Here is a 26928-nt window from a genome sequence, read left to right as displayed (position 1 = left end):
GGACCCAGGAAGCGAACCCGGGTCATCTAACTGCAAAGCAGCAGCTCTACCACTGCACCATCGTGCACCGTGCTGGTGCTTTTCCGTGACACAAAAGAGTTTGTTAAGCCAAACTGGTTGCAAAGATGATTTCAGTGCATCTCTTCAAAGAGCAAGGTACTTATATTGAAATGATTTTAAAAATACTAAATTAGCCAGGGGTCATTTTCAAACTCAACCATCCATCCACACATCTCTTTCTGAAACTGCTTTACCCAATTCAGAGCGGGGACTGTTTAGGTGGTCTCAGCGACAAGTGGCATAAAACATAATCGTCCACGAGACACACTTACGCAAACACCCACCCATCCACATTGAATTAACCTTATGTTTATTAATCATTTTATTAGGGATTTAGCTGGAACATACCAAGAACTATGAAGGACTCACAATGCCCAAAAGTCATTTGCTTTTATGTACCATGTTGCTCATGGCTCAGGTTGGCCTTGCGAGCTGCATATGGAGCCACTAAGAGCAGAAGGTTCACTGACAACCTGAGCAGCCAGCATTGCCCACCAAAACCTCAGTCCTGTGGATTGATATCTGGCTCCTTAGCTTGTCCAACAATAATCTCAAAGCAAGTTGAACAGGAGATTAAGTAAAGGAAATTAAAAACAAGCTGAAACACGCTGGGGCACCTCCAGCTGCTTATTTCTTCCATAGAGAGTGGAAAAGCACATTGCATGGTGGGAGAACAAACAGCTCTGGTGAAGCCTGCTGCAGGGATTGCCTTCTTTTTCATATTTATGGACATACTGTATACAGTATTCAAAAGGCAGTACAAGTCCAGGTGGAAGCTTGGTTTGTTTGGTAACACTTTAGGTTAAGTACTACAATAACTGCCCTTAAACAGACCTTAACATAGCCATCCTTTGGCTTTAACAACACTCACAAAGCGTCAATAAAGTGATTCTTCATCTCCATGCATCATGGTTTATTTTACTCTGGTAAAATGACTTGTGAATATGAAGGATTTGCAGGTCTTATACTGAAATATGCAATATAAAGAGAAGGAGTTTCACTTAGATCATCTCCAACCACTCCAGAATTAATTTATTTTAGTAGGCCAGAATGTAGAGATGAATAAACACTTTATTGATGCCTTGTGTTAAACAGACCAAAAGTTGCCTTTGTTAAAGTCTTAAGTCTTGTTACTTAAAAGTATTTGAAAAAGGTATGCATTTTTGCAATGCCTAAAGTGTTACCTTTTCATTAAGGATTACAAATTTAAATGAAATGACAACTAGACAAGAGACAGATCTCAAAAGAAATAATCAATAGACGTTGCAACCTTAATGCCAGTCATTTCTTGGCTGAATTCCTGCATCTCCGCTAAGTTGCTTCAGCCCATCAAGAACACAACAGCCAGTCTGATCCACAACTTTCTATTACTGATCCATGTCAGCCTACATCTGATTCAGAATCCTAGCATCCGCTTATGGGGGCCACCCTGAGCCCCACCCATGTTTAATCCTCCTCTAGTTTTACTATCATAGCAAGCTTACTCGTCAGGCCTGTGTGAGCAACCCCTGTGGGCCGCTTGATGGTGACAAAGTGAGGTGCTTTAAATCTCCTTCTTGCCCTATTCTCAGTCTTCACTAGGGCATAACGCCGATGTCGGATCACACGACTTCTAGGCATTGGTTACGTCAAACTCTGCAGCTGCTAGTTTGGGTTGTGTTAAAGGTGTTCAGTGCATTGGCAGGTATGTTGTAGTAGTATTAGTACTGTCGTGTGGACAGAGTATTGTGAAACTCTTACTTGCATCTAGACATTCCTAACAATAAAAAGAAACTTATCACCCCTTTACTGTAATTTCCACCCAACAAAACATTAACAAAGAGACTACAATTTACTACTCTACTTCTTTGTTGTTTCCTAAAGCAAAGCAATGCCAATGATGGCCCTGATATATATACGCCAGGAAGATGCCAACCATAAGATCTCCATCAGCTTTATACATACATACATACATACAGTTTATTTTTGTATAGCCCAAAATCACACAGGAAGTGCCGCAATGGGCTTTAACAGGCCCTGCCTTTTGACAGCCCCCCAGCCTTGACTCTCTGAGAAGACAAGGAAAACTCCCAATAAAACCTTGTAGGAAAATGGAAGAAACCTCGGAAAGGCAGTTCAAAGAGAGACCCCTTTCCAGGTAGGTTGGGCGTGCAGTGGGTGTCAAAAGTAGGGGGTCAATACAATACAATACACAGAACAGAACAAATCCTTAAGACAGCATAATAATAAAAATTTTAGAAGTACGGTTTAACAGTAGATGATATGACATAATTAGGTTTGGATATTTTAGAGTCCTGGAGACCTCATCCATCAAGCTGCCTCCCATTTGGCCATGCCACGGCTGAAACATTGCTCGATGAAAGGACCCTCTTTCCCATGATTCCTGTGATCCTCCATCAGGGATGACTTTACCATAGGCAGGCAAACAACTTGGCAGGTGGGCGTGGCACCAATTGCCACATTTGGGTACCGAGAAAAGAAACAGAATAGGTGAGGGTTAGTATTCAAATATAATTATCATGTTACTTATGTTATAGTGCTAATGACTAACAACAGAGATGCAGTCTGTACAGTTAATCAGCAGCTCTAGTCAGGATATGCTAAACTGAAGTAGTGAGTCTTCAGCCGGGATTTAAAGGCTGAGACCGAAGGGCATCTCTTATGGAAGCAGGAAGACCATTCCACAGTTTAGGGGCCCTGTAACTAAAAGCTCGACCTCCCACTGTTATTTTATTAATCCTTGGAATCCTAAGCAGACCGGCATCTTGAGATCTTAATGTGTGCTCAGGTTTGTAAGTCATGATAAGTTCAGACAAGTAAGCCATACCTTGGCCATTTAATGCTTTATATGTTAAAAGGAGGATTTTGAAATCTGCCCTGAACTTAACTGGGAGCCAGTGTAAAGATTTAAGAACTGGGGTTATGTGTTCATATTTTCTTGTTCTTGTAATAATTCTTGCAGCTGCATTTTGGATTAACTGGAGGCTGTATAGAGAACAGTTTGAACAGCCAGTGAACACCGCATTGCAGTAGTCAATCCTACTAGAGATAAATGCATGAATTAATTTCTCACAATCCTGTTTATTTAGAAAGCGCTTAATTTCCTAATATTTTTAAGATGGAAAAAACATGTTTTGGACGCCTTTGTAATATGTGCTTTAAATGACATGCTAGAGTCAAAGATAACACCTAGATTGCGGGCTGATTCAGTAAAATTAATTGGGATTCCAACTGAGTTAAATGACGACAAAATATTGCTGTGATCAGCGTCATTCCCTCCAACAATTAACATCTCTGTTTTATCTGTATTTAAAGACAAGTAGTTCTCATTCATCCATTCCTTTAATTCACTAACACAACTAATTAAAGACAACATCGGAGAAACTTCATTTGATTTAAATGAAAGGTATAACTGGGTGTCATCTGCATACGAGTGAAAATTAACATTATGTTTCCTAATGAGAGATCCCAGTGGAAGCATGTAAAGTGAAAACAGTAAAGGTCCCAGTACTGAGCCCTGCGGGACACCATATTGAACTTCTGTGTATAATGATGGAGTACTGTCTGCACATTTCTGTACATACTGGAATCGATTTGATAAATAAGAACTGAACCAAGTGAGCACGGGCCTGTAAGCCCAACATCGTTTTCTAGCCTGTGCAGTAAAATCGAATGGTCAATGGTGTCAAATGCTGCACTTAAGTCTAACAACATAATTACAGTGGAGTTTCCTTCATCAGAGGATATCAGAATGTCATTTACAACCCGTGTTAGTGCCGTTTCTGTACTATGACCAGTGCAAAAACCAGACTGGAATTTCTCAAATAAATTGTAATGCGTAAGGTGTGACTGAAGCTGACTGGCGACTACTTTTTCTAGTATTTTAGAGAGAAATGGTAAATTTGAAATAGGCCTATAGTTATTTAGTATGTGTGGGTCTAGGTCTGACTTTTTAAGTAAAGGTTTAATGACTGACACTTTTAGTGCATCAGGTACTGTGCCATGCAGTAATGAACTATTGATAACGGTTAGAATAGGCGCTGCAAGAACATCCATTGCACTTTTTACTAGTTTTGTTGGCACTGGATCTAGGGAACAAGTAGTGGGCTTCATTTTAGTAATTAAAGTTAAGACTTCCTGGTGAGTTACAGGATTAAAATTACTAAAGTGCTGAATGCAATGTGCGGCAGGGTCTGCTAAGCTAGTATTTGGTTTGTACTGTGATGCTGAGATCTGGGATCTTATATTTTTAATTTTCTCATTGAAGAAGTTCATAAAGTCTGTACTGCTAATATCTGATGGTATTTTGCACTGTTGATCTGAATTGCCATTTGTTAATTTAGCCACTGCTCTAAAAAGTACCCTAGGATTTTTATTATTGCTATCTATTAATGTAGAATAGTATTCTGAGCGAGCTTTAAAGAGGGCTTTTTTATATTTATTTACACTCTCTGTCCATGCAATTTGAAAGACATGTAGCTTTGTTGTTCTCCATCTGCGCTCCAGTTTTCGACACTCTAATTTAAGAGCTCGAGTATTTTCATTAAACCAGGGAGAGTTTCTATGTGCTTTGATCACTTTTGTTTTAAGGGAGCCACTGTGTTCAGAGCATCTCTCAAGGTCACATTATAATGTGATATTAGCTGATCTAAATTGTTTATCAGTTAACTCACAGGCCATGCCCACATCTTCATGTGCACAGGGCATGTCACCTAAAGAGCTCCATATTTGAATGAATTCTGGTTTATTGTGGAGCTGAAGAGTTGCAATATGTTGCATGTTAGTTGGACAAGCAAGATGTTTGCTGAACTTTGCAGATAATACTGCTAATGCTACATGCTTAATGCAGTTGAAGGTCTTGGATGGGTAGAGCCTATCCCAGCAGCCCTAGATAGGATTCTGCTCATGTACGCAATCACCAACTAACGTAACCTGCATATCCCTGAGGATGTGACAGGAAGGCCAGAGCGGCCAAGGAGGAATCAACACCACCATGAATAAGGCCTGGGTGTGAGATTTGAATACAGAACACTGGATCTGGAAAGGTCATCCCAAAAAAGTACTGGCCTTGACACCCCAGTGGCCCTTCATCATGATTAGGACTTCCAAACCAATCCTGTTAATTAAAAGACTCTGGGGCCTGACAGGTCAACAGCTTGAGTCAGACCTATTAAGGTGATTATGGATCTTACAAAGTAGATCATGAAAGAGAAAGGGAGAGACTATGAGCAGCCATCAGGGGGACTGTGGGACTGTTTGCTGTGGATGTTGAGTAGGATATAGGCGATGATTAGGGTGATGTTAACTAGAACAGGCCATGTCGTGAATGAAGCTCACCAATCTTATTCACCCAGCTTCTCTAAAATAACCTCATGTCAGATTTTGAAGGACCTCAAAATTCTGCTGTCTACAACACTACTCTGTAATTTATTCCATGCCCATAGTTCTCTGTGTTAATAAAAACTTTCTAATGTTTTTGTGAAATCTTTCAAAGTATTAGCTACAATCATTTCCTTCATATTTTTAAAAACTTCATCCTTGTTTTCTCTCTCTCTCTCTCATTTCACACCTTTGTTTCAGCCACGATTTGATGAACCCTCTGCAGATATAAAATACCAATAGACAACTTACTGATTCTCTCAAGAGAGGCTGAGCCTTCACCAAACATCTTGAATGAACTGTGAACAAGCTTTCTGTGAAACCTCCAGGCAGGGGTGCAGTCTGAAAAGGCAATGCCTTTGCCTTCTCGAGTTAAAATATCAGTTGTGACCTGCAGATGAAAAATGAAAAAAGAATTAGATATAAAACCAGACTGTGCCTTCATTTATTTTTTTTTTCTTAAAAGTAATACTGTCCTTAACCAACAGGGGTTCATCTATTTTCATAAATCTCATCAGAAAAACCACATTGAGAAAATGGATTTGTTAATTAATGATGCCTCCTATTACACAGATAGTACTTTACTTACCCAGGGGATATTTAGCTTTTAACAGAAGCTCAAGAAATATTAAAACAAACTGCAACAAACCCCTCAGACACATGTAAGAATTACAAGAATAGAGCAAGGACTGGCTAAATTGGCCCTTGTGTGTGTATGTATGTGTTCACCTTGAAATGGGCTGACATGCCATTGTTCCTTGCCTTGTGCCCGGTGTTGGCTGGGATTGGTTTCGCCTGCCATTTGACCCTGCTCTGAATAAGCTTAGTTTGGAAGATGGATGAATGGTGTTTGGAAAAGATCAAGGTGTACACTTGTCATTGCAGATCACCTCTTGTTCTGCCAGCCTGTTTGGTGTATTTAGAATGGTGAAGGTTTGACAGCCAAAGGTGCCCTCTGCATTCACTCACTTTGGCACACAGAGCACTCTATTAATCACTTGATATCGTGATCCGATCTGATTAGGTTATATTAGAAAAACGTTATGAGTCCCAAAAGGAAATTCAGATGTGTACAGCAGAAGAAACATAAAAACAAACATACAGACTCACAGGACAAATAATGCAACCAATCCATCCATCCATCCATTTTCCAACCCGCTGAATCCGAACACAGGGTCACGAGGGTCTGCTGGAGCCAATCCCAGCCAACACAGGGCACAAGGCAGGAAACAAACCCCTGGCATGGCGACAGCCCACTGCAGGACACACACACACAAAAACTGGAGTGCCTGGAGGAAACCCACACAGACACGGGGAGAGCATGCAAACTCCACACACGGAGGACCCGGGAAGCGAAGCCGGGTCTCCTAACTGCGAGGCAGCAGCGCAACCCACTGGCGCCAAGGATTGTGCGTATTAGTTGAGTTATAGCTGCTGTTCTGCAAGATGATCTATCAGAAATTATCGCAAGGAATAGGGTTCGAATCCCACTCGTGGCACATTGCTGAATGGAAGAATATATCTCTAAAATAAATTTAAAAAAAAAATCTTTCTCTTCAAAGAACGGTGCTTTCAATCCTACATTGCAGATGTATTAGTCTGTTTTTCTTTTTTTGATTAAACAAAAACTGTTTAATGAATAATTGATTTGTCAAGGAACACATGGACAACGAGCATAATTAAAATCACACTGCCTGCCCATTCTACTGAATCATAATTATAACAAAGAATAATACATTTCACTAACTTATACAGCACCTTTACCATGGTCTCAGACGGCTACACAGATAATCATGAGGGGTACAATAAAAATTAAAGCACAATAAGAATGAATAAATAATAGTGCACGGCCTTGTGTTTGTATGTATTTATAAAATTTGGGAAGTAGTATATTCTAGTTGATACTGACATTTAATTAATTTGAATAAAAATATATATTTGGAAATATTGCAAAGGGAAATGTTTATATACTTAGCGCATAACAACTATATGTGTACTAGTAAACAGCACACACACCACTTAGTTTATACTAGGCTGACCCGACTTTTAAGTTGACCACTTCTTAAGGCAATTCAATATGTAAATCAATTTGATATTTTATACAAACTCATTAATTTGGTTATATTGCATTTGAGCGGTATTACTTTAATACTCGTAGTTTCTGTTATTTTTGTGATGAAATTTAAACTTTTTTCTATATTGAGGTCGCCCTTTGAACCCCCCTGATATTTACTACGCGGTGAGACATTTGTACTCCATCAACATTAATTATTTCCAGAGGCATAATTTTGTTTATTTTTCCAGCACATCGCGCACAAAAGCAAAGGGAACGATGGGAGCACCAGAACTCTGCTCACATCATGTCGCTTCGTACCGCAAGCTGCAAGTAGTAAGTCTGTGATAAGCGGAATACGCTACGCTTTCCACTCACGGACGGAAGGACGATCCCGACCGCTTTATATAGTAATATAGAAGAAGAAGAAGATATCGCACAGTCTGGAGTAGAAAATCATCTTTTACCTGGAAAAACGAAACTACAAATCCCATCGTGCATTGCAAAATGGACGGGGCATGTGTGAAACTCCGCGCTGCGTAGCACTCACGGACGGAAGGACAATCCCGACCGCTTTTATATAGTAAGATATATATATATATATATATATATATATATATATATATATATATATATATATATATATATATATATATATATATATATTGTAGCGACCGTGGTGGAGTCTTTAAAGATTTTAGAGCGAACTCTGCGTGCACCTCTCCCAAGCTGTCAGCTAGCGGATTGCCAGCGTTATGCACGCAGCTCTTTAGATAACGAGCACTCGTGTCCCATACACCGCACGACTCCGAGTGTCTCGCAATAATTGCTTAGATAGAATCTTAGCAATGATACAGCTCTGTCCTGTTGTATCTTTTTATTAACAGATAGCCAGTAAAACAAAGCTTAAACTCATTGTATAGCCATTGTCAAGGTCATTTACAGAGCCATCTTTCTCATTGATGGTGACTATTTACAATAACAACAACCCCGGACGGCGATAACCCAACCCACTCCACTGATTGAGCACAAACACATACAACACTTACAACAAGAAAGACAATTAGGTTACTAAGTTAATTTCGACACAACAATAAGCTTTACATAAATTACCCATAAATTCCCACAAACTATTTACATAAATTACCCATATGCGTCACTCCGCCAGCTTGCTGCCGAGTCGTTACATATATATATATATATATATATATATATATATATATATATATATATATATATATATTTGCATGTTCTCCCGTGTCTGTGTGGGTTTCCTTCGGTACACCCACATTCCAAAGACATGCCGGTTAGGTGCATTGGCGATCCTAAATTGTCCCTAGTGTGTGCTTGGTGTGTGTGTGTGTGCACCCTGCGGTGGCTGGCGCCCTGCCGGAGTTTGTTTCCTGCCCTGTGCCCTGTGTTGGCTGGGATTAGCTCCAGCAGACCCCGTGACCCTGTAGTAAGGATATAGCGGGCTAGATAATGGATGGATGGATATATACCAGAAAGAATTTCCTAGGAAAGAAAAACTTTTTAAATTGGCAAAGATTAAATCAAGAAAAGATTCTTCCTAAGCTCCTTTTTTATTTCAAAACATTCCAATATACATTAATAAATCATTTTTAGGCAATTAGATTCAACAATAACCTCATTTATTTGGAATTCAAAACATCCACGCATCAAAAGAGCGACCCTACAAAGACAAAACGCAGAAGGTGGCATGGCTCTACCTAATTTCCAGTTTTATTACTGGGCAGCAAATATACAGAAGATAAGAACCTGGACACAAATAGAAGAACATACACAGGCTTGGACCACAATAGAAGTAAAATCCTGCAGTACTTCTTTGTATTCCCTGCTCTGCGCTCCAATAAACACACGTTATCGGCAATACACTAATAACCCAATTGTGCTCCACTCACTTAGAATCTGGAACCAATGTAGAAAGCATTTTAAGACGGAGAAGCTTCTGTCTGTGGCACCCCTGCAAGTGAACCACCTCTTTCAACCTCACAAACATGTGCAGTTTTTAATATCTGGAAAAAATTTGGAATTAACTTGCTTAGAGATCTTTATATAGACAACGTCTTTGCATCCTATGAACAATTACATTCCAAATTTAACATTCCAGCTACACATTTCTTTCACTATCTTCAAATCAGGAACTTTGTTAAACAGAACCTTCCAGATTTTCCTCATCTTGTACCCTCATCCATGCTGGAAAAAATATCATTCAATCTCAAGGACTGAGACACCATCTCTACAATATATAAAATCATTTTACAATCCCTCCCTTCAAAGATCCAAGAGGACACTGGGAAAAAGATCTCTCAATTAATATATCAGAAAAGGAGTGGAAAGTAGCAATGCAGAGAATTCACTCGAGCTCCATATGCGCAAAGCATACAATTATACAACTCAAAATTATATATCGAGCACATCTGTCTCGCCTAAAACTCTCCAAAATGTTTCCAGGGCATGATCCAACCTGCGAACGCTGCAATCAAGTCCCAGCCTCACAAGGTCACATGTTCTGGGCCTGCTCCAAATTAACATTATTCTAGACAAAATTTTTAATTACCTTTCAGACAGTCTTGGACTCACAATCCCTCCTAACCCATTAACAGCTGTGTTTGATGTCCTTCCAGAGGGCTTAAAGTGGAGAAAGACAAACAAATTGTGATTGCTTTGACTACACTGTTGGCACGCAGACGTATTCTGATAAACTGGAAGAACCCAAACTCTCCTCTTTTAAGTCAGTGGGAAACCGATGTGTAATATTATTTGAAATTGGAAAATACTCAGAGGGTCCGTATAGACTTTTTTCAAAACATGGCAGGATCTAATCAGTAACATTTTAAAATAAGGACATGAAGCACAGAGAATTTATTAATTTTGGTATGTTTACAAGCCTTAAATTTTACGCTTTTGGCTTGCTCTCTCTCTCAGGGGTGGGGATCGATCTGTTCTTAACTCAATTTTTCTTTTTGTAAAAACTTGATTGCTTTGTAGGGATTGCAATAAAATTAATTAAAATAAATAAATAAATAAATAAATCAAGAAAAGAAACTTTTCACTTTCTACAATTTGTATTTTTATACACATTTTTATATAAAGAGCTACGAATACTCCAGAAGATGACTTTTTAACTTGAATGTAAAACAGCATATTCACTATTTTATGAAGTATATATAGCATACGATTTTATCTAGTTGAAAACTTTAAAGACTATTTCTCATACAGGTCAGCATGGATAAAATATCGTAATCTATTCCGACTTCCAGTTTAACACTCCACATCTATAAGGTTACAGTATTCTATGTCAGTTTTTAACGGCGAAACAAAGCTATAAATGGTCGACTGGCACTGTTGATTGGTCACTTCAAAACGTCACGGATAAAACTGTGACATGATTTTCTAGGTGATGTTAAGATTCAGGGGCGGCACGGTGGCGCAGTGCTAGCGCTGCTGCCTCGCAGTTAGGAGATCCGGGTTCGCACCCTGCGTGGAGTTTGCATGTTCTCCCCGTGTCTGCGTGGGTTTCCTCCGGGCGCTCCTAAATTAGCCCTAGTGTGTGTTTGTGTGTGTCCTACGGTGGGTTCGCACCTTGCCCAGGATTGGTTCCTGCCTTGTGCCCTGTGTTGGCTGGGATTGGCTCCGGCAGACCCCGTGACCCTGTATTCGGATTCAGCGGGTTAGAAAATGGATGTTAAGATTCAATGGACAATGGACGCTGCTACTTCTCAACACAACGTCACCTGCTCGATTCCTGACCAACATGCCTCATGCAGGACAGTCGTCTTCTGGTGTGTAGCAGTAGCCTAGTTCTATACAGTAGTCGTAGTTTGTAATGTTGTCAAGTGCGAAGCGTACAGTGAAATTCTTACCTGCGGGTCCGATCAGCATATAGAAGTCGCCAGTTTCCGGCGCCGGGACAACAAAAATGTATAAACTCTACTGTTACTTATGTGATGTGCGGACAGAGATGTGGTCATGCAGTGATAACGAGGGTGAGAGAAAGCGTGGCAGGAACTCCACGAGGTGTAGCTGTGCTTAACTCTGCCATGCCACCGACTTCAGCCAGTGTGTGTAGCCTGCCTGCGACTGTGTAGCTGGAAAAAAAGAAAGGCTCCATAAAATGGAGATAAAAAACAGATAACTTTAACATATTTCCGGGGAACGAATCCCAGCTAACACAGGGCGCAAGGCAGGAAACAAACCCCGGGAAGGGCGCCAGCCCACCACAGTACACGCACGTACGTACAAACACACACACGCGGGACAATTTAGGATCGCCAATGTACTTAACCTGCACGTCTTTGGACACTGGGAGGAAACCGGAGTACCCACTACGCCACCGTGCCGCCCCAGCTCACAACTTGCCTCAGTGAAATTGAAACCTGGATGGAGCCGAACTCTTTAAAATTAAAATGCAACAAAACTCAACTGCAAATTGGCACTAAAGCGCAATTAAGAAAATTAACTCGTTTTCAATCACACTTGACGGTGATCTCATCAGACCTTCTTCTAATGCAAGGAATCTTGGTGTCATTTTTTATTCCTCTCTTGCTTATTCCGTCCACATAAACCACATTAAGAAACTTTTCTACTACATATCACTATTTCCTCTGTTTTTCTAACGCTGAGAAACTTGTCCATGCTTTTATCACATCCCACATCGATTATTGTAACTCTCCTGGCAGGAGCCACTTCTAACTTTAAATCACAGCTCCAGTTACTTCAAAATTCTGCTGCAAGAGTCCTAACAGGAGCCAGCAACAGCAAACATATCACACCCCATCCTGCGTCGTGTTCACTGACTCACTGTGTCTTACAGGATCGAATATAAAATTCTGTTATTAACCTACAACCCTTGTAATGGCTTTGCACCGGACATCATTAACCTTCTCCATCACTTTGCTCCTGTTCACCCACTAAGATCCTCTGATTCTGGCAAATCTTATTGCGCCCCATACCAACTTGCACTCTATGCGTGACATGTCCTTTAGCTGTATAGTGCTAAGACTTTGTAATGACCACCCAAAAATAACTAGATCAACTGACTCCATTCATTGTTAAAAAAAAACAAACAAAAAAAAAAAACTTAAAAGGCGTTTAAAAAAAAAAGACATTCTGCATCCTCGTCCTCTCTGTCCAAATGTTCAGGATATTTTTTGTGTGTGTTATAATAATAATAATGTTATCTGCTAAACTTTTCTTTTAGTATTGAATTTAGTATTTTACTCTGGTTTACTGTCGATTATTCTACTTAATGCTTTTGAATATAATGTATCTATCAGTTTTAGTGTTCTATTCAGGAAACATCCATCCATTCATCTATTCATCCATTATCCAGACCGCTATATCCTAACACAGGGTCACGGGGGTCTGCTGGAACCAATGGAAACATCTTTATCCAATGTTAATAATAATAATACATTTTATTTATATAGCGCCTTTCCCATGCTCAAGGCGCTTCACAGAATATAAGAAAGAACGGCAGGGTATACAGTATATAGCATTGTACAAACCAAATAAATAAATAGAGAAGATTACGACAATGAATTCAGAGAAAAAAGAAGAATACATATACCTGCTGGTTTTTTATGAGATTCTGCGAAGCGCCTTGAGCATGAGAAAAGCGCTATATTAATAAAATATATTATTATTATTATTATTATTATTATTATTATTATTATTATTATTATTACTACTATTACTTAAATCGCATAAAGTACTACAAATTTCATCCTGATATTTTTTCACTGTTGCGCGAAAAAATTTACAGGCGTCATGAATGCGTCTGTTAAAATTTCTTATATTTCAGTTTTACCCCATAACCTTTCACAAATGAAGAGCGTTGCAGATCATAATGTGTCATTCTTACCGTCGCGGGTCTCCCGCTGAAGATCTTGCCTTTTTTGTGGAGCACCTCCCTGGCATGCTTATGATTGTTCACGATCACCGTATAGTGCGGACCCATCATTAACGCGAACAGTTCTCCGTATTTCTGCTGCATGTTATGGAAGAGAATGTGGGCTGCTTTGTCCCTCGCAAGCTCAGCAGACTTCCGATGATGGGCAAAGCGGGGACGCACTTCGGCAGTCTGTTCCCCTCCAGTCTGCGCGCAGAGCGCATTCTCAGGTACAGCGTCAGAACGATCGCGAGCACCAGTGGAGCCACAAGAAGCCAAGCCATCGTGATCGCGGTGTCCCGGTGTCCGGTCCAGCTGACTTTTATATAGCGAGCGATGTATCGCCGCACTCCACCACCCTCCTCCTTGGGCAGTGTTCTCATGAATATGCAATTCCGATACTTGAGATGCTGATAACCCTAAATCAAATCTGTGAAAGTGACATTTCTCCGAATTTTAACTCCTCTTCGCTCTTTGCTATACAATTTAAATGAGGCTCGTTGCAGAATTTTGTTATGAGATTTTAAAGCCACCATCACTTGAAAGTCCATAACTCAGATTTCCTCGAACCAAAGTAGCTATTACATTTAAATTGACTGGCATTGTGCATTCACAAAGAAGTAGTATAGTTTGTGATAAGCCTGGTGTTGATGTGCTCAAGACATTACATGTTGGGGCTTAGAATGAGCATTTACTTGTGAGAAAAGAATCCTTCGTATGTCAGCCATCAAGCAGGCGGTGATTTATTTAAGCAGAATGTATAAATGCGTCTGTAACTCGATAAACTGGTGTCCAGTCCAGGTGCCCATCTTGTGCCATATGCTACTGATTCAATTGATTAACACCCCAATGTAGATGACCGTATGTCGTAACAAGTACGCTAATACAATGCATGGATTCTCTGGTAAGTGAGTTGAGCAGACTGGACTTGTAGATAAAAGTGGATTATAGAAAAATGAATTTATTTTTTTTGACGCAGAAATGGAAGGGTGGTCCTTACGTTATAAGATGTGGATTAATTTAATAAAACCAATGAATGTCCAACAGAAAATCAATATAAATTATTAGCTTCTGCCTCTTCTCGATCATTGCAAACTATTTACTTATTTAATTAAAAATCACATATATACTGAATATATACATCAGTAGTAATCTAAATCCATGGTGCACCAAAACACAAGGAGTGATAATGCGCGCACATTGCTAAAGTCTTAATTATACATTCATAATTACAGGACGAGTCTATAAGGAACACTCTTAAAATACTAGTTCGTTAATGATTCCCGTAGCGCCATTGCTTATAACAAAGAATCATTTAATTCTGTGAAGGGTTCTTTGAATATCCATCCATCCATTATCCAACTCGCTATATCCTAACACATGGTCACGGTCTGTTGGAGCCAATCCAAGCCAACACAGGGCGCAGGGCAGGAACAAATCCCGGGCAGGGAGCCAGCCCACCGCGGGACACACACCAGGGACAATTCAGAATCGCCAATGCACCTAACCGGCATGTCTTAGGACTGTGTGAGGACACCGGAGTAAACCCACGCAGACACGGGGAGAACTGCAAACTCCACGCAGGGAGGACCCAGGAAGCGAAACCGGGTCTCCTTACTGCGAGGCAGCAGCGCTACTGCCGTCTCTTTGAATATTAAGTTGGCTCTGAAAAAGTTCTTAACATGTGGACAAAACAGAAATCTTTAACGTATACTAAGGTACCTATAGCAGGATACTAGCAGATTAATGTGATATTGAGTCCTTTTAAAACCATGAACGCACTTGTATTTTACAAATCTGCCATCATCCATTATGAATATCCACGAAAAAATTGACATTTCATTAAAGACTATTTTTAGTGATGAGCGACCACGTTTCGCGGGTTGTAGACAGCCAGTCAAGGGGCAGGTAAGTACTGCCCTTACTGTAATGCCAGTAGCCATGTCAGATGCTGGCATTACAGTGATTGGCTGGCCGGAACACGTCATCGGGTGCTATATATGCAGGCACGGTCTTATGTTTTAGAGCGTCAGCGAGCTCACCTGCAGGCACTGGCATATAATGTTTTAGAGCGTGATTTTTCCTGTAAAATTTATTTTTTGGGGGGTTTTGGGCGTGTTTTTTCAGTCTGTAAAAGTGGCGTACAACTCGGACAAACTGGTTCCCAGCAGCGACTTGGGAGTCCAAGATGCATCCAGACATCGTCCCCATGTTGTTCCCGGTCCATTTGGGTGGTGTTTCTGTCACTTTCTGACCTTTTCCAATGGGCCAGGCACCCTCCCCTCTTCAGAGCAGGGGGTGCCCGGTTGTCTCCCTATGACTTACATTATACTCGGGTGCTCGGTAGAGCACACGAGCATCGCGATGTGTTCAGACCGAACACCCGAACACTTTGTTGCTCGCTCATCACTAACTGGTTCCCATTAAAAAATAAACAAAAACTGTAAGCACTACGATTTTTAAGGACACAGAGACATTGTAACGAATAGGAAACTTGAAAACAGGCAAAACAAACGTCAACTTAATCACTAAAAAGTAAAGCCATAACAGCAGTCACGGAAGGCTGTTAGCACCGACACTGGACGTTTTTACAGTAAAGGTTGTAAAATCCCAAATAGCAATGCTAAGTTTTTAATGCAGTGTCCACGGAATAGAGGAACGCCTTCCTCGAAACACTGTTAACGACTAAGCTTCTACACAAGACCGTTTATTTGGAATTTGAGACATCATCTGACGTCTTATTGTTAGGACCTCGGGGGACGCCTTCAAACGTGGAGCGCCTGTCCCCAAAATGCTCATCTTCTGCACTCGCTCCGCTCCTACTGTCCCACACGGTCCAAGTCTCCATTAGTCCAGGTGGCTCCCTTTTTACGTATGTCACTCTCATTTTCAGGCTCCACCCGTTATTTCAGCTTACGGGTGTAAACAGGGTAGTTCCCAGTCAGGTGCGCAGGTTATCTGTTATGTTAAATATCTGTCAGTCTGTCTGATTGTCTGTCTCGTCATTTAAAATTCAAGGTGTCTCTTTACTGGCATGGCAAGAATTGATATATTTTGCCAAAGCAGAAACAGCAGTGCTAACAAAAATTAGAATATAAAGATAAAGAAGAAAACACATGAAGATATAGGCAGAGGAGAAAAATATTGCAATAATTACATTTATAGAAATGTAGGAAATATATCAGTATAATAATTATTCATAAATACATTAACATCCCTGTACAATTATACACACATGTATACTTGAAACCATGAACACACCATCCCACACATACCCATGTTATTTTGGACTTGCTTTTGTTTTTTATGTTCATCTCTGGTAGGCAAAAGTTACCCTAACTGCTCTCCTGCTGTCCGGGCATCCTCACCCAGCACAATGATCAGCTTGGTTTTATTTTTCCACTACTGGGGACTCTAGGATGGTGTTTGATAGTTTGGTGAAGCTGTGTCCTTCAGAGTGTTGTATTTGGGCTACTGCCATAGGAGGTGCTATTCATCTCTTATCTGGTCCTCCATGTTTAATGGTGATGGCCTCTTCCAATTGCAAGACTGTGGCAACTAAGTGTACTGGCTTAGTGTCTACCTGTCCTTGGGGTATGTTGTTGTGACCAGGTACGTTTCTGAAGTGTAGTCCCACTGTAGGTAGCATTCCAGTTTGTTTAGCTGCTGTACATTTTGTTGCCAATGGGTGACATAGCGTCCTTTGATTTTGTCCACTGCTCTTCTTGTGCTGATGCCTGCATTGTGTTCAGTGTTAGTTCGGTGCTGTGAGAGACTCTGCTAGGGGATGATGGCACACGGTTTCTTGTTTGACTCTCGGCTCTGGAGTGGCTAAAAGCAGTTGGAGTCTGGGCTGTTGTTGTACAGGTGGCCCCAGTATTCTAGGGCTCTCTTTTCTATTGTTAAGTATGACCGAGCTCATCCTCGCAGCTATTGTTGGTGGTTGGCACTCCTGTGGAGATTCCAAGTGGTGGGTCTCCACTGGGGCCTGCTTTCCCACCTGTTGCAACCTGGGTATGTTATTGGGACCCACTGCCACTCTTCACTGTCATACAGTATAACTGGAAAGATTACACTATCATAAATCAGCAGTGGGATCTTCAATGCTAATATAACTTCTTGTTAGCACAGAGAACTCTACTCGCTTTTATTGCAATAGACTCCCTGTAGTATTGATTGTCATCCACAGATAGGTGCATGTGGATCATTTCCCAGTGGGAATGAGATGGTATTTTCGGGACAGTTTCTTGTCTTTTCTTCTGGAAGACAGTAATTTTGGTTTTGTCTAGGCTAACAGAAGAGCCTCAGTCTCTCGCTTTGATTTCCCTACTTTCTCGACGGATATGTTCACTTATAGAACGTTTTTTCCTCCCGGTCGCATTCATAGACATAGAATAGCTAGACCTCCTCCTTGAACCGTCACCTTATCGTGGTGGAGGGGTTTGCGTGTCCCAATGATCCTAGGAGCTATGTTGTCCGGGGCTTTATGCCCCTGGTAGGGCCACCCAAGGCAAACTGGTCCTAGGTGAGGGATGAGACAAAGAGCGGTTCAATAAACCTCTGATGAAGAATAAAACTTGGACGACGCTTTCCCTTGCCCGACGCTGGTCACCGGGCCCCCTCTGGAGCCAGGCCTGGAGGTGGGGCTCGATGGCGAGCGCCTGGTGGCCGGGCCTGCACCCATGGGCTCGGCCGGCACAGCCCAAGAGGTAACGTGGGTCCTCCTCCCCATGGGCTCACCACCTATGGGAGGGGCCAAGGAGGTTGGGTGCAGTGTGAGTTGGGTGGTGGCCGAAGGCGGGGACCTTGGCGGTCTGATCCTCGGCTACAGAAACTGGCTCTTGGGACGGAATGTCACCTCTGAAGGGAAGGAGCCTGAGCTAGTGCGAGGTGAGAGGTTCCGCTAGATATAGTCGGACTCACCTCGACGCACAGCTTGGACTCTGGAACCAATCTCCTTGAGAGGGGCTGGACTCTCTACCACTCTGGAGTTGCCCCGTGAGAGGCCGAGCAGGTGTGGGCATACTTATTGCCCCCACTGGAGCCTGTGCATTGGGGTTTACCCCGTGGACGAGAGGGTGGCCTCCCTCCGCCGGGTGGGGAAGGGTCCTGACTGTTGTTTGTGCGTATGCCAACAGCAGTTTGGAGTATCCACCCTTTTGGAGTCTCTGGAGGGGTGCTAGAGGGCATACCTTCTGTTTTGCTGGGAGACTTCAATGCTCACGGGGCAATGACAGTGAGACCTGGAAGGGCGTGATTGGGAGGAATGGCCCCGATCTGAACCCGAGCGGTGTTTTGTTATTGGACTTCTGTGCTCACATGGATTGTCCATAACGAACACCATGTTCAAGCATAAGGGTGTTCATATGTGCACTTGGCACCAGGACACCCTAGGCCTCAGGTCGATGATCGACTTTGTGGTCGTGTCGCCGGACTTGCGCCATATGTCTTGGACACTCGGGTGAAGAGAGGGGCGGAGCTGTCAACTGATCACCACCTGGTGGTGAGTTGGCTTCGATGGTGGGGAAGATGCCGGTCAGACCTGGTAGGCCCAAACGTGTTGTGAGGGTCTGCTGGGAACGGCTGGCAGAGTCCCCTGTCAGAAGTAGCTTCAACTCCCACCTCCGCAGAACTTCAACCACGCCCCGAGGGAGGTGGGGACATTGAGTCCAATGGGCCATGTTCCGCCTCTATTGTTGAGGCGGCTGACCGGAGCTGTGGCCGCAAGGTGGTCGGTGCCTGTCGTGGCGGCAATCCCCAACCCGCTGGTGGACACCGGGTGAGGGATGCCGCAAGCTGAAGAAGGAGTCCTATAGGACTTTTTGTCCTGTGGGTCTCTGGAGGCAGCTGATAGGTACCGCAGGCCAAGCGAACGCTGCTTCGTTGTTGCTGAGGCAAAACTCGGGCATGGGAGGAGTTTGGAGAGGCCATGGAGAACACTTTCGACGGCTTCGAGGAGATTCTGGTCCACCGTCCGCGCCTCAGGAGGGGAAGCAGTGCAGTGTCAACACCGTGATATGGTGGGGATGGTGCCTGCTGACCTCACTGACGCTAGGGTCGGTGGGAGGAGTACTTCAAGACCTCCTCAATCCCACTAACATGCCTTCCATGAGGAAGCAGAGCCTGGGGACTCTGAGGTGGGCTCTCCCATCTCTGGGACTGAAGTCACCGAGGTGGTCAAAAACTCCTTGGTGGCAGGGCCCCGGGTGGATGAGATACCGAGTTCCTTAAGGCTCTGGATGTTGTAGGACTGTCTTGGTTGACACGCCTCTGCAACATCGCATGGACATCGGGACAGTGCCTCTGGATTGGCAGACGGGGTGGTGGTCCCCTCTTTAAAAGGGGACCGGAGGGTGTGTTCCAACTATAGAGGGATCACACTCCTCAGCCTCCCTGGAAAAGTCTATTCGGGGTTCTGGAGAGGAGGGTCCGTCGGATAGTCAACCTCGGATTCAGGAGGAACAGTGTGGTTTTCGCCCTGGTCGCGAACAGTGGACCAGCTCTTCACCCTTAGCAGAGTCCTGAGGGTGCATGGGAGTTTGCCCGACCGGTCTACATGTGTTTTGTGGACTTGGAAAAGGCATTCGACCGTGTCCCTCGGGAATCCTGTGGGGGTGCTCGGGAGTATGGGGTACCGGACCCCTGATAAGAGCTGTTCGGTCTCTGTACAACCGTGTCAGAGCTTGGTCCGCATTGCCGCAGTAAGTCGAGCCCGCTTCCAGTGAGAGTTGGACTCGCCAGGGCTGCCCTTTGTCACCATTCTGTTCATAACTTTATGGACAGAATTTCTAGGCGCAGCCAGGGTGTTGAAGGGGTCCGGTTTGGTGGACTCAGGATTGGGTCACTGCTTTTGCAGATGATGTTGTCCTGTTTGCTTCATCAGGCCGTGATCTTCAGCTCTCTGGATCGGTTCGCAGCTGAGTGTGAAGCGGCTGGGATGAGAATCAGCACCTCCAAATCCGAGAGCATGGTCCTCAGCCGGAAAAGGGTGGAGTGCCCTCTCAGGGTTGGGGGAAAGATCCTGCCCCAAGTGGAGGAGTTCAAGTATCTCGGGTCTTGTTCACGAGTGAGGGAAGAATGGAGCGTGAGATCGACAGGCGGATCGGTGCGCATCCGCAGTGATGCGGGCTCTGCATCGGTCTGTCGTGGTGAAAAGGAGCTGAGCCGTAAGGCAAAGCTCTCAATTTACCAGTCGATCTACGCTCCTACCCTCACCTATGGTCATGAGCTATGGGTAGTGACCGAAAGAACGAGATCGCGAATACAAGCAGTTGAAATGAGTTTCCTCCGCAGGGTGTCTGGGCTTTCCCTTAAAGATAGGGTGAGAAGCTCACTCATCCGGGAGGGGCTCAGAGTAGAGCCGCTGCTCCTCCGCATCTAGAGGAGTCAGATGAGGTGGCTCGGCATCTGATCAGGATGCCTCCTGGACGCCTCCCTGGTGAGGTGTTCCGGCACGCCCAACCGGGAGGAGGCCCGGGAAGACCCAGGACACGCTGGAGGGACTATGTCTCCGGCTGGCCTGGGAACGCCTTTGGGATTCTCCCGAAGAGCTGGAAGAAGTGGCCGGGAGAGGGAAGTCTGGGCCTCTGCTTAAGCTGCTGCCTCCGCGACCCGACCTCGGATAAGTGGAAGAGGATGGATGGATGGATGGAGAATAGCTAGACGCCTCATGACCAGCAGATTCGTACGTCAATGTCGCCGCCATATTGCGAGTGGCACTGATGTGGAGTGAAGTAATGGATAAGATGCCTCGCACATGTTCTGCTTGGGATTTTACAAACCGCTGTACGCTCCAAACCAGATCCCGGGGGATTACATTTCATAGGTAAGGATGAATAATTGTTTTGGTTATATTTGGCCATTAGAAAATCCCGTTTTATAATCTTTACTTTAGCTACGCCTGGCTAAGCTAGCAAAGCTATGCGTTTATGTGCACAAGTGAGCTTCCAAACAACGTTTTGGCTAAACGTATTTAGTCACTAACTATGTAGATTGCTGTTAGCTGTTAATATTTCTCAAACTTGATCAGGTTTTTTCTCAAGGAACACATTGAGGAAACACAGTTTGAAGCTGACAACCATCATTTTATGTTCATGTCTTTAGTTGTGTCTGTCTTCCATAAACTAAGGCTGCACCATATTGCCAGACTGAATACTCTGAAATTACAGGACCTGAGTGAAGGAGAGGGAGTGTAAGTCTGTAGGAGATCAGTGAGGTGGGGGGTTGGGGAGCAAGACTGTGGAGAGCCTTAAATGTTAAGAGCGGTATTTTGTATTGTATTCAGTAGTGAACTGTGAAGTTGAGAGAGAATAGGTGTAATATGTTCAGTGGATTTAGAACAGCAGGTTATTATCCTGGCAGCAGAATTTTGAAGAAGTTGTAAGCGATGGATAAGTTTTTGTGGGATGCCAGATAGAATAGCATTACAGTAATCTATACGTGAGGTGACTCGGACATTAACCAATACTTCAGTACTGTGTTGCGTAAGAACAGAGCGTCTAGAAATGTTTCGGAAATGGAAGAAGGCAGTCCGAGAAATATGTTACTTATATGGGAGGAATTATTTAATAATAATAATAATAATTATTATTTAATAATTGCCATTATTAATGTATAAATGGATATAAATAATTGCATTTAAACGATTCGTCAAAATCTGTCGTATGTAAACGATACTGTTTTAAACGTTGTTTTTTTATCAGAAAACCCGGTTTCCACGTCTACCTGCATTAATTTAAATGGCACTTTTTCCACTCGCAATAAGGTTGACGCGCTGACGTATCGTGTCGACTGAGAAACACAGTGAATGTCTATATATGTCTGTGATCGCATTGTTTGTCTAAAATGCGCTGCGCAATTTCTGTATTATATATGCCTCGCCGCTGCTCACGCATGCGTACTCATACTGGTAATAATGGCGTGTGTCGCTACCCGATCTGCGGTGCCTGTCACTACCCGATCTGCGTGCCTACCCGATCTGCGCGCAGGCGTATTGAAAGCCTAACATGCCATAAAGTGTTCACGCATGCGTTAAACAGATTGGGCAGCACCGTAAAGTGTGTGATGACGTAGCATTTCAATACGCACGCGCATGCAGATCGAGGAACGGGACCCAGGTAGTGACACACACCGCATGCGCTTAATGAAAAAAAACAAAAAAAATCACTTTACGGCACGATCCGATCTGAACTGTGCATGCAGCACAATTTGACATTACGGTTTATTCATTTTAGTTCCCCATTAGTTGACCATAATGAAAATATTCTTCCTGCAAAATAAACGAAGCAGCCTTTGTGGCGTAACGTTGATGTCCAATGTTTAATCGCCGTAAGAGAAAGCTTAGGTGTACACACCTGATGAGCCGCAATTAGGGCGAACTACATGCTGTGTACTCTTTCTATTTGGCAGGTACTAATATATATATATATATATATATATATATATATATATATATACTAATAAAAGGCAAAGCCCTCACTCACTCACTCACTCACTCACTCATCACTAATTCTCCAACTTCCCATGTGGGTGGAAGGCTGAAATTTGGCAGGTTCATTCCTTACAGCTTCCTTACAAAAGTTGGGCAGGTTTTATATCGAAATTCTACGCGTAATGGTCATAACTGGAAGCTGTTTTTCCATTTACTGTAATGGAGATGAGCTTGAACGCCGTGGGGCGGAGTTTCGTGTGACATCATCACGCCTCCCACGTAATCACGCAGTACATAGAAAACCAGGAAGACCTCCAAAAGCGCTGAAGAAAACATGCATTATATAATTGAGAAGGCAGCGAAACAATAAGAAGCGAGTTCTGCTACTGGAAACAAAGCACGATGTAAACCTACACTTTAAATTAAGTTCATAGACAGGCTGCGCTGGCGCTTGTAATTTAGTGCCTGCCCATATAAGGCCGTCCGTCAGCGGCAATCCAATAGCAAACTGCCACGGGTAAATATTCACGGGTGAAGGACTGTGCTTATGGAGAGGAAGATGAGATGGTCAGGGTGGTGTTTGACACAAACTCAGCGAAACTGCGAGAGAAAGTTTTAAGTGCCAGGACTAAGGTAACATTAAATACAGCCATGGACATAGCACGAGATGGCACCAGCACAGCTGGGAACCTTCGATGCATGTACACCGAGTGGCTCACGGAACTGACGCAGTGCACAGATAAAAGGCAACAGTTCCAAAGAGCTGAACAAAACCAATTACACAATTGAAAAGGCAGCAAAAATATGAAGCATCTGATAAGCATATTCATAAATCCAGCTACTGCGGAAACAAAGCACACGGTGGAAAAAGTCAATGTCCCGCTAAAGGAAGACAGTGTAAAAAACCCGTGCATGCAGTGTGTCAGGTCTCAGATAAAGAAGAAGACGAGCTGTTTATTGATGCAGTAAGAAACGAATCGATGAATGAAACCTGTCATCTTTACAACGATTGACAAACACGGAATGTAACTTGAACACAACACATCCTACAAATACGAACCTGATTGAAAGAAATAATGATAATCAAATCCTTGATGACAGCAACACTCAGTAACACTCACAAAACAAATACTGTATATTGACAGTCATGTTACGCTATTTTTAAAATGTTCCCTTTTCTTTTTCTAGCTTTTTTAACACACTACTTCTCCGCTGCGATACGCGGATATATGTATATATATATATAACCCGATCTACATACTCGAATAATGGATACTTTATTCGCCATCAATGATTGTTTTGGTAAAGCCATACTCAGTGTATTCATTAGATGAACGGTAAAAAAGTAAGAGCGAGGGAGGATGACTTATTGAGGCATGCAGGCTGTAGTGCGTCAACTCTATCTGAATTGCGCGATCACATTTGAAAAATATATCTTTTCAAGTTCTATTTAGTCCATATGTGTCAAACTCAAGGGCCACGGGCCACATCCGCCCGGCGTAATTATATCCGCGCGAGATCATTTTATATACTGTATTATTGTTATTAATGGCCCAGGTATATGAAGCGCTGGTAACACAATAAACTACAGATCCCATAATGCAGCGCTTCAGCTGCCTTGCCAACACTTACGCGTTAATCAAGTCTAGCTTATGATGCTGCAAGTTATTGCGGCTAGCTCACACGATGCTGGAGAGAAAAGTTGATTCTGAAAATAGAGCCTTTAAAAACCGATGGGAGGCTGAGTATATGTTTACTGAACCCGTGTGTCTCATTTGTGGAGCTAATGTGGCTGTAATTACAGAATTTAATCTAAGACGGCACTATGAGACAAAACATCAGGGTAACCTGAATGCAATGCAGAAGATACAGAAAGCAGAAGAATTAAATAAGAATCTGACACTTCAGCGGACGTTTTAACCCGTGCACAATCACAAAGTGATTTCAAGTGAAGCTGCTTTTATGGGAGACACAAATGCACCAGTGCACCTTGCCCCACTTTCCCTGTTGCCAAGTAATGTTAAACCAAGTCGTCACTACGGTGTTCCCAAATCGCACTTTGCTGATAAACTGAGCGCACTGAGTTTGCACGGCGCTTTGGTGACTTTGAAGAACAAAAAGTCCGTCTACATGCGGCTCGAACCTTGTGCATGTTTGGTAGCACATATCTGTGTGAGAAGCTCTTCTCAGTGATAAAGACTAACAAAACAGCACACAGGAGTCGCCTCACTGATGAGCACCTGCAATCCATCCTGAGAATCTCCACAACACAGAACCTCACACCAAACAGAAACGAACCTGTGGCCAAAAAAAGATGCCAGGCGTCCAGCTCTAAAATGACATATGAGCAAAGACAACTGAATGATTTGATTTGTTATTGCTGAAAGGAACACATTTTATTTATATTTCCAGGTTTTGTTATGCAGCATGTTCATATTTGAATTTGTATAATTTTGACAGGATATATTTTTATGGAGAGCAAAATCTTTTGGGATATTTAAAATCTAAGTTTATTTTTTATATAAAATTACATAAGAGTAAAGAAATTTGAATGTTTGTTCTTTTAATGTTTACTTTATTTCTAACTTGTATAATTTAGACAGGATATATTTTTATGGAGAGCAAAATATTATAAGTTGTTTAAGGTTTGAGTTGATTTATTCAGGAATAATATTCCTGTCTGTTTTACCATTCCTACCAAAGATATTTCTGTCGACTAAATAAAAATTCCTTCTATTTAAAATTTAAATAGAACTTGAACAAATACGATAGTTCATAATATCCACAGACTTGCACGTAAGAGCGGAGTTATCCGTTTAACAAGCAGCGTATTGCACTGATATAAATAGCTGTGTGTGTATATATGTAGATATGTATGTATATGTATATATATGTTTATATATGTGTGTGTGTATATATGTGTGTGTATATGTATATGTATATATGTAGATATATATGTATGTATATATGTGTGTGTATATATATATATATATATATATATATATATATATATATATATATGACAACAACACTCATCACTCACAACAGTGACAAAACAATTACATTGACAATCAGGTTACGTTATTTTCAAAATGTTTCCTTTTCTTTTTCATTGCGTCTTTAACACACTACTTCTCCGCTGCGAAGCGCGGGTATTTTGCTAGTACTATATAAAAGAAAAAGGCAACTTTCCTTCCTTTACACCTTTTTTCCTTTTATCTCAAACCAAAGCCTTTCTCTCTTAACACTGCAGAGGACACAAAACTAATTTTCTTTAATTGCCGGTAAGGCACATTACCAGAGGCACAAATTTGAACGTTCACATAGAAAATGTAATTTCTATACCACAGCCGTCATGTAGCCTTTCAAAAGGGATCTACTACCGAGAGATGACCCATATACATTTTAGCTGCTGTTAGTACTACTTACCTGTTGTGTTAAGCCGCTTTTCCACTGCATAGTACGGCACGACACGGTTCAGTACAGCTTACTTTTGCGGGGCTTTCCACTGGGAACAGTACCTGGTACCTGGTCCTTTTTTTAGTACCACCTCAGCCGAGGTTCCAAGCGTGCCAAACCGTTACCAAAATGTGACGTGTAAACTCTGCTGGTCACTGATTGGCGGAGAAAATCGTCATTACTGCGTCACTGGCTATTCTTTTCTTTAAAGGTACAGACACGCGGAAGTTTCGAAAGTTCTCCAGCCACTGAGGGTTTGTAAAACCGGGAACAATCACATCCCACCACTCTGAAGCACGGTTAAATGTCCAAACAGATGGTCTGTTGCTTACTTTTTGCAAAATGTGGAAGATCTGTAATATACAGAATCAGCATTTTAATGTTACACTGGCAGTTAAGTTCATTTTATGCTTTGCAACAGTGATAAAAGTTAGCTAGTGATGTGCTTTTTTTAGATGCTTAACCTTGCGCGTCATCGAGCTAAAGTGTTGTCGTTGTCTCGTGTTGTTGTAAAAGTTCCATGGTGTCACGGCAGTAGAGGCGCGCAACTCTAACGACACGTGAATAATCCCCCCACTCTAAAGCGGTACTAAACTGCAGTCGAAGCATAAACCGAGCTGAACTGAGCCGAAC

General features: G+C 42.5%; 1 pseudogene; it reads right to left on the bottom strand.

Annotated features, from left to right (window-relative positions):
• The window catches only part of LOC120520036, a 37244-nt pseudogene extending 23489 nt beyond the window's left edge, over positions 1-13755 (bottom strand).
• Between the last annotated feature and the right edge of the window lie 13173 nt (positions 13756-26928).

This window comes from Polypterus senegalus, unplaced genomic scaffold (genome assembly GCF_016835505.1).
Source record: "Polypterus senegalus isolate Bchr_013 unplaced genomic scaffold, ASM1683550v1 scaffold_3484, whole genome shotgun sequence".
NCBI classification, from domain to species: Eukaryota; Metazoa; Chordata; class Cladistia; order Polypteriformes; family Polypteridae; genus Polypterus; species Polypterus senegalus.
The sequence above is the reverse complement of the archived record's forward strand: the minus strand, read 5'-3'. Positions and strand labels throughout refer to the sequence as shown.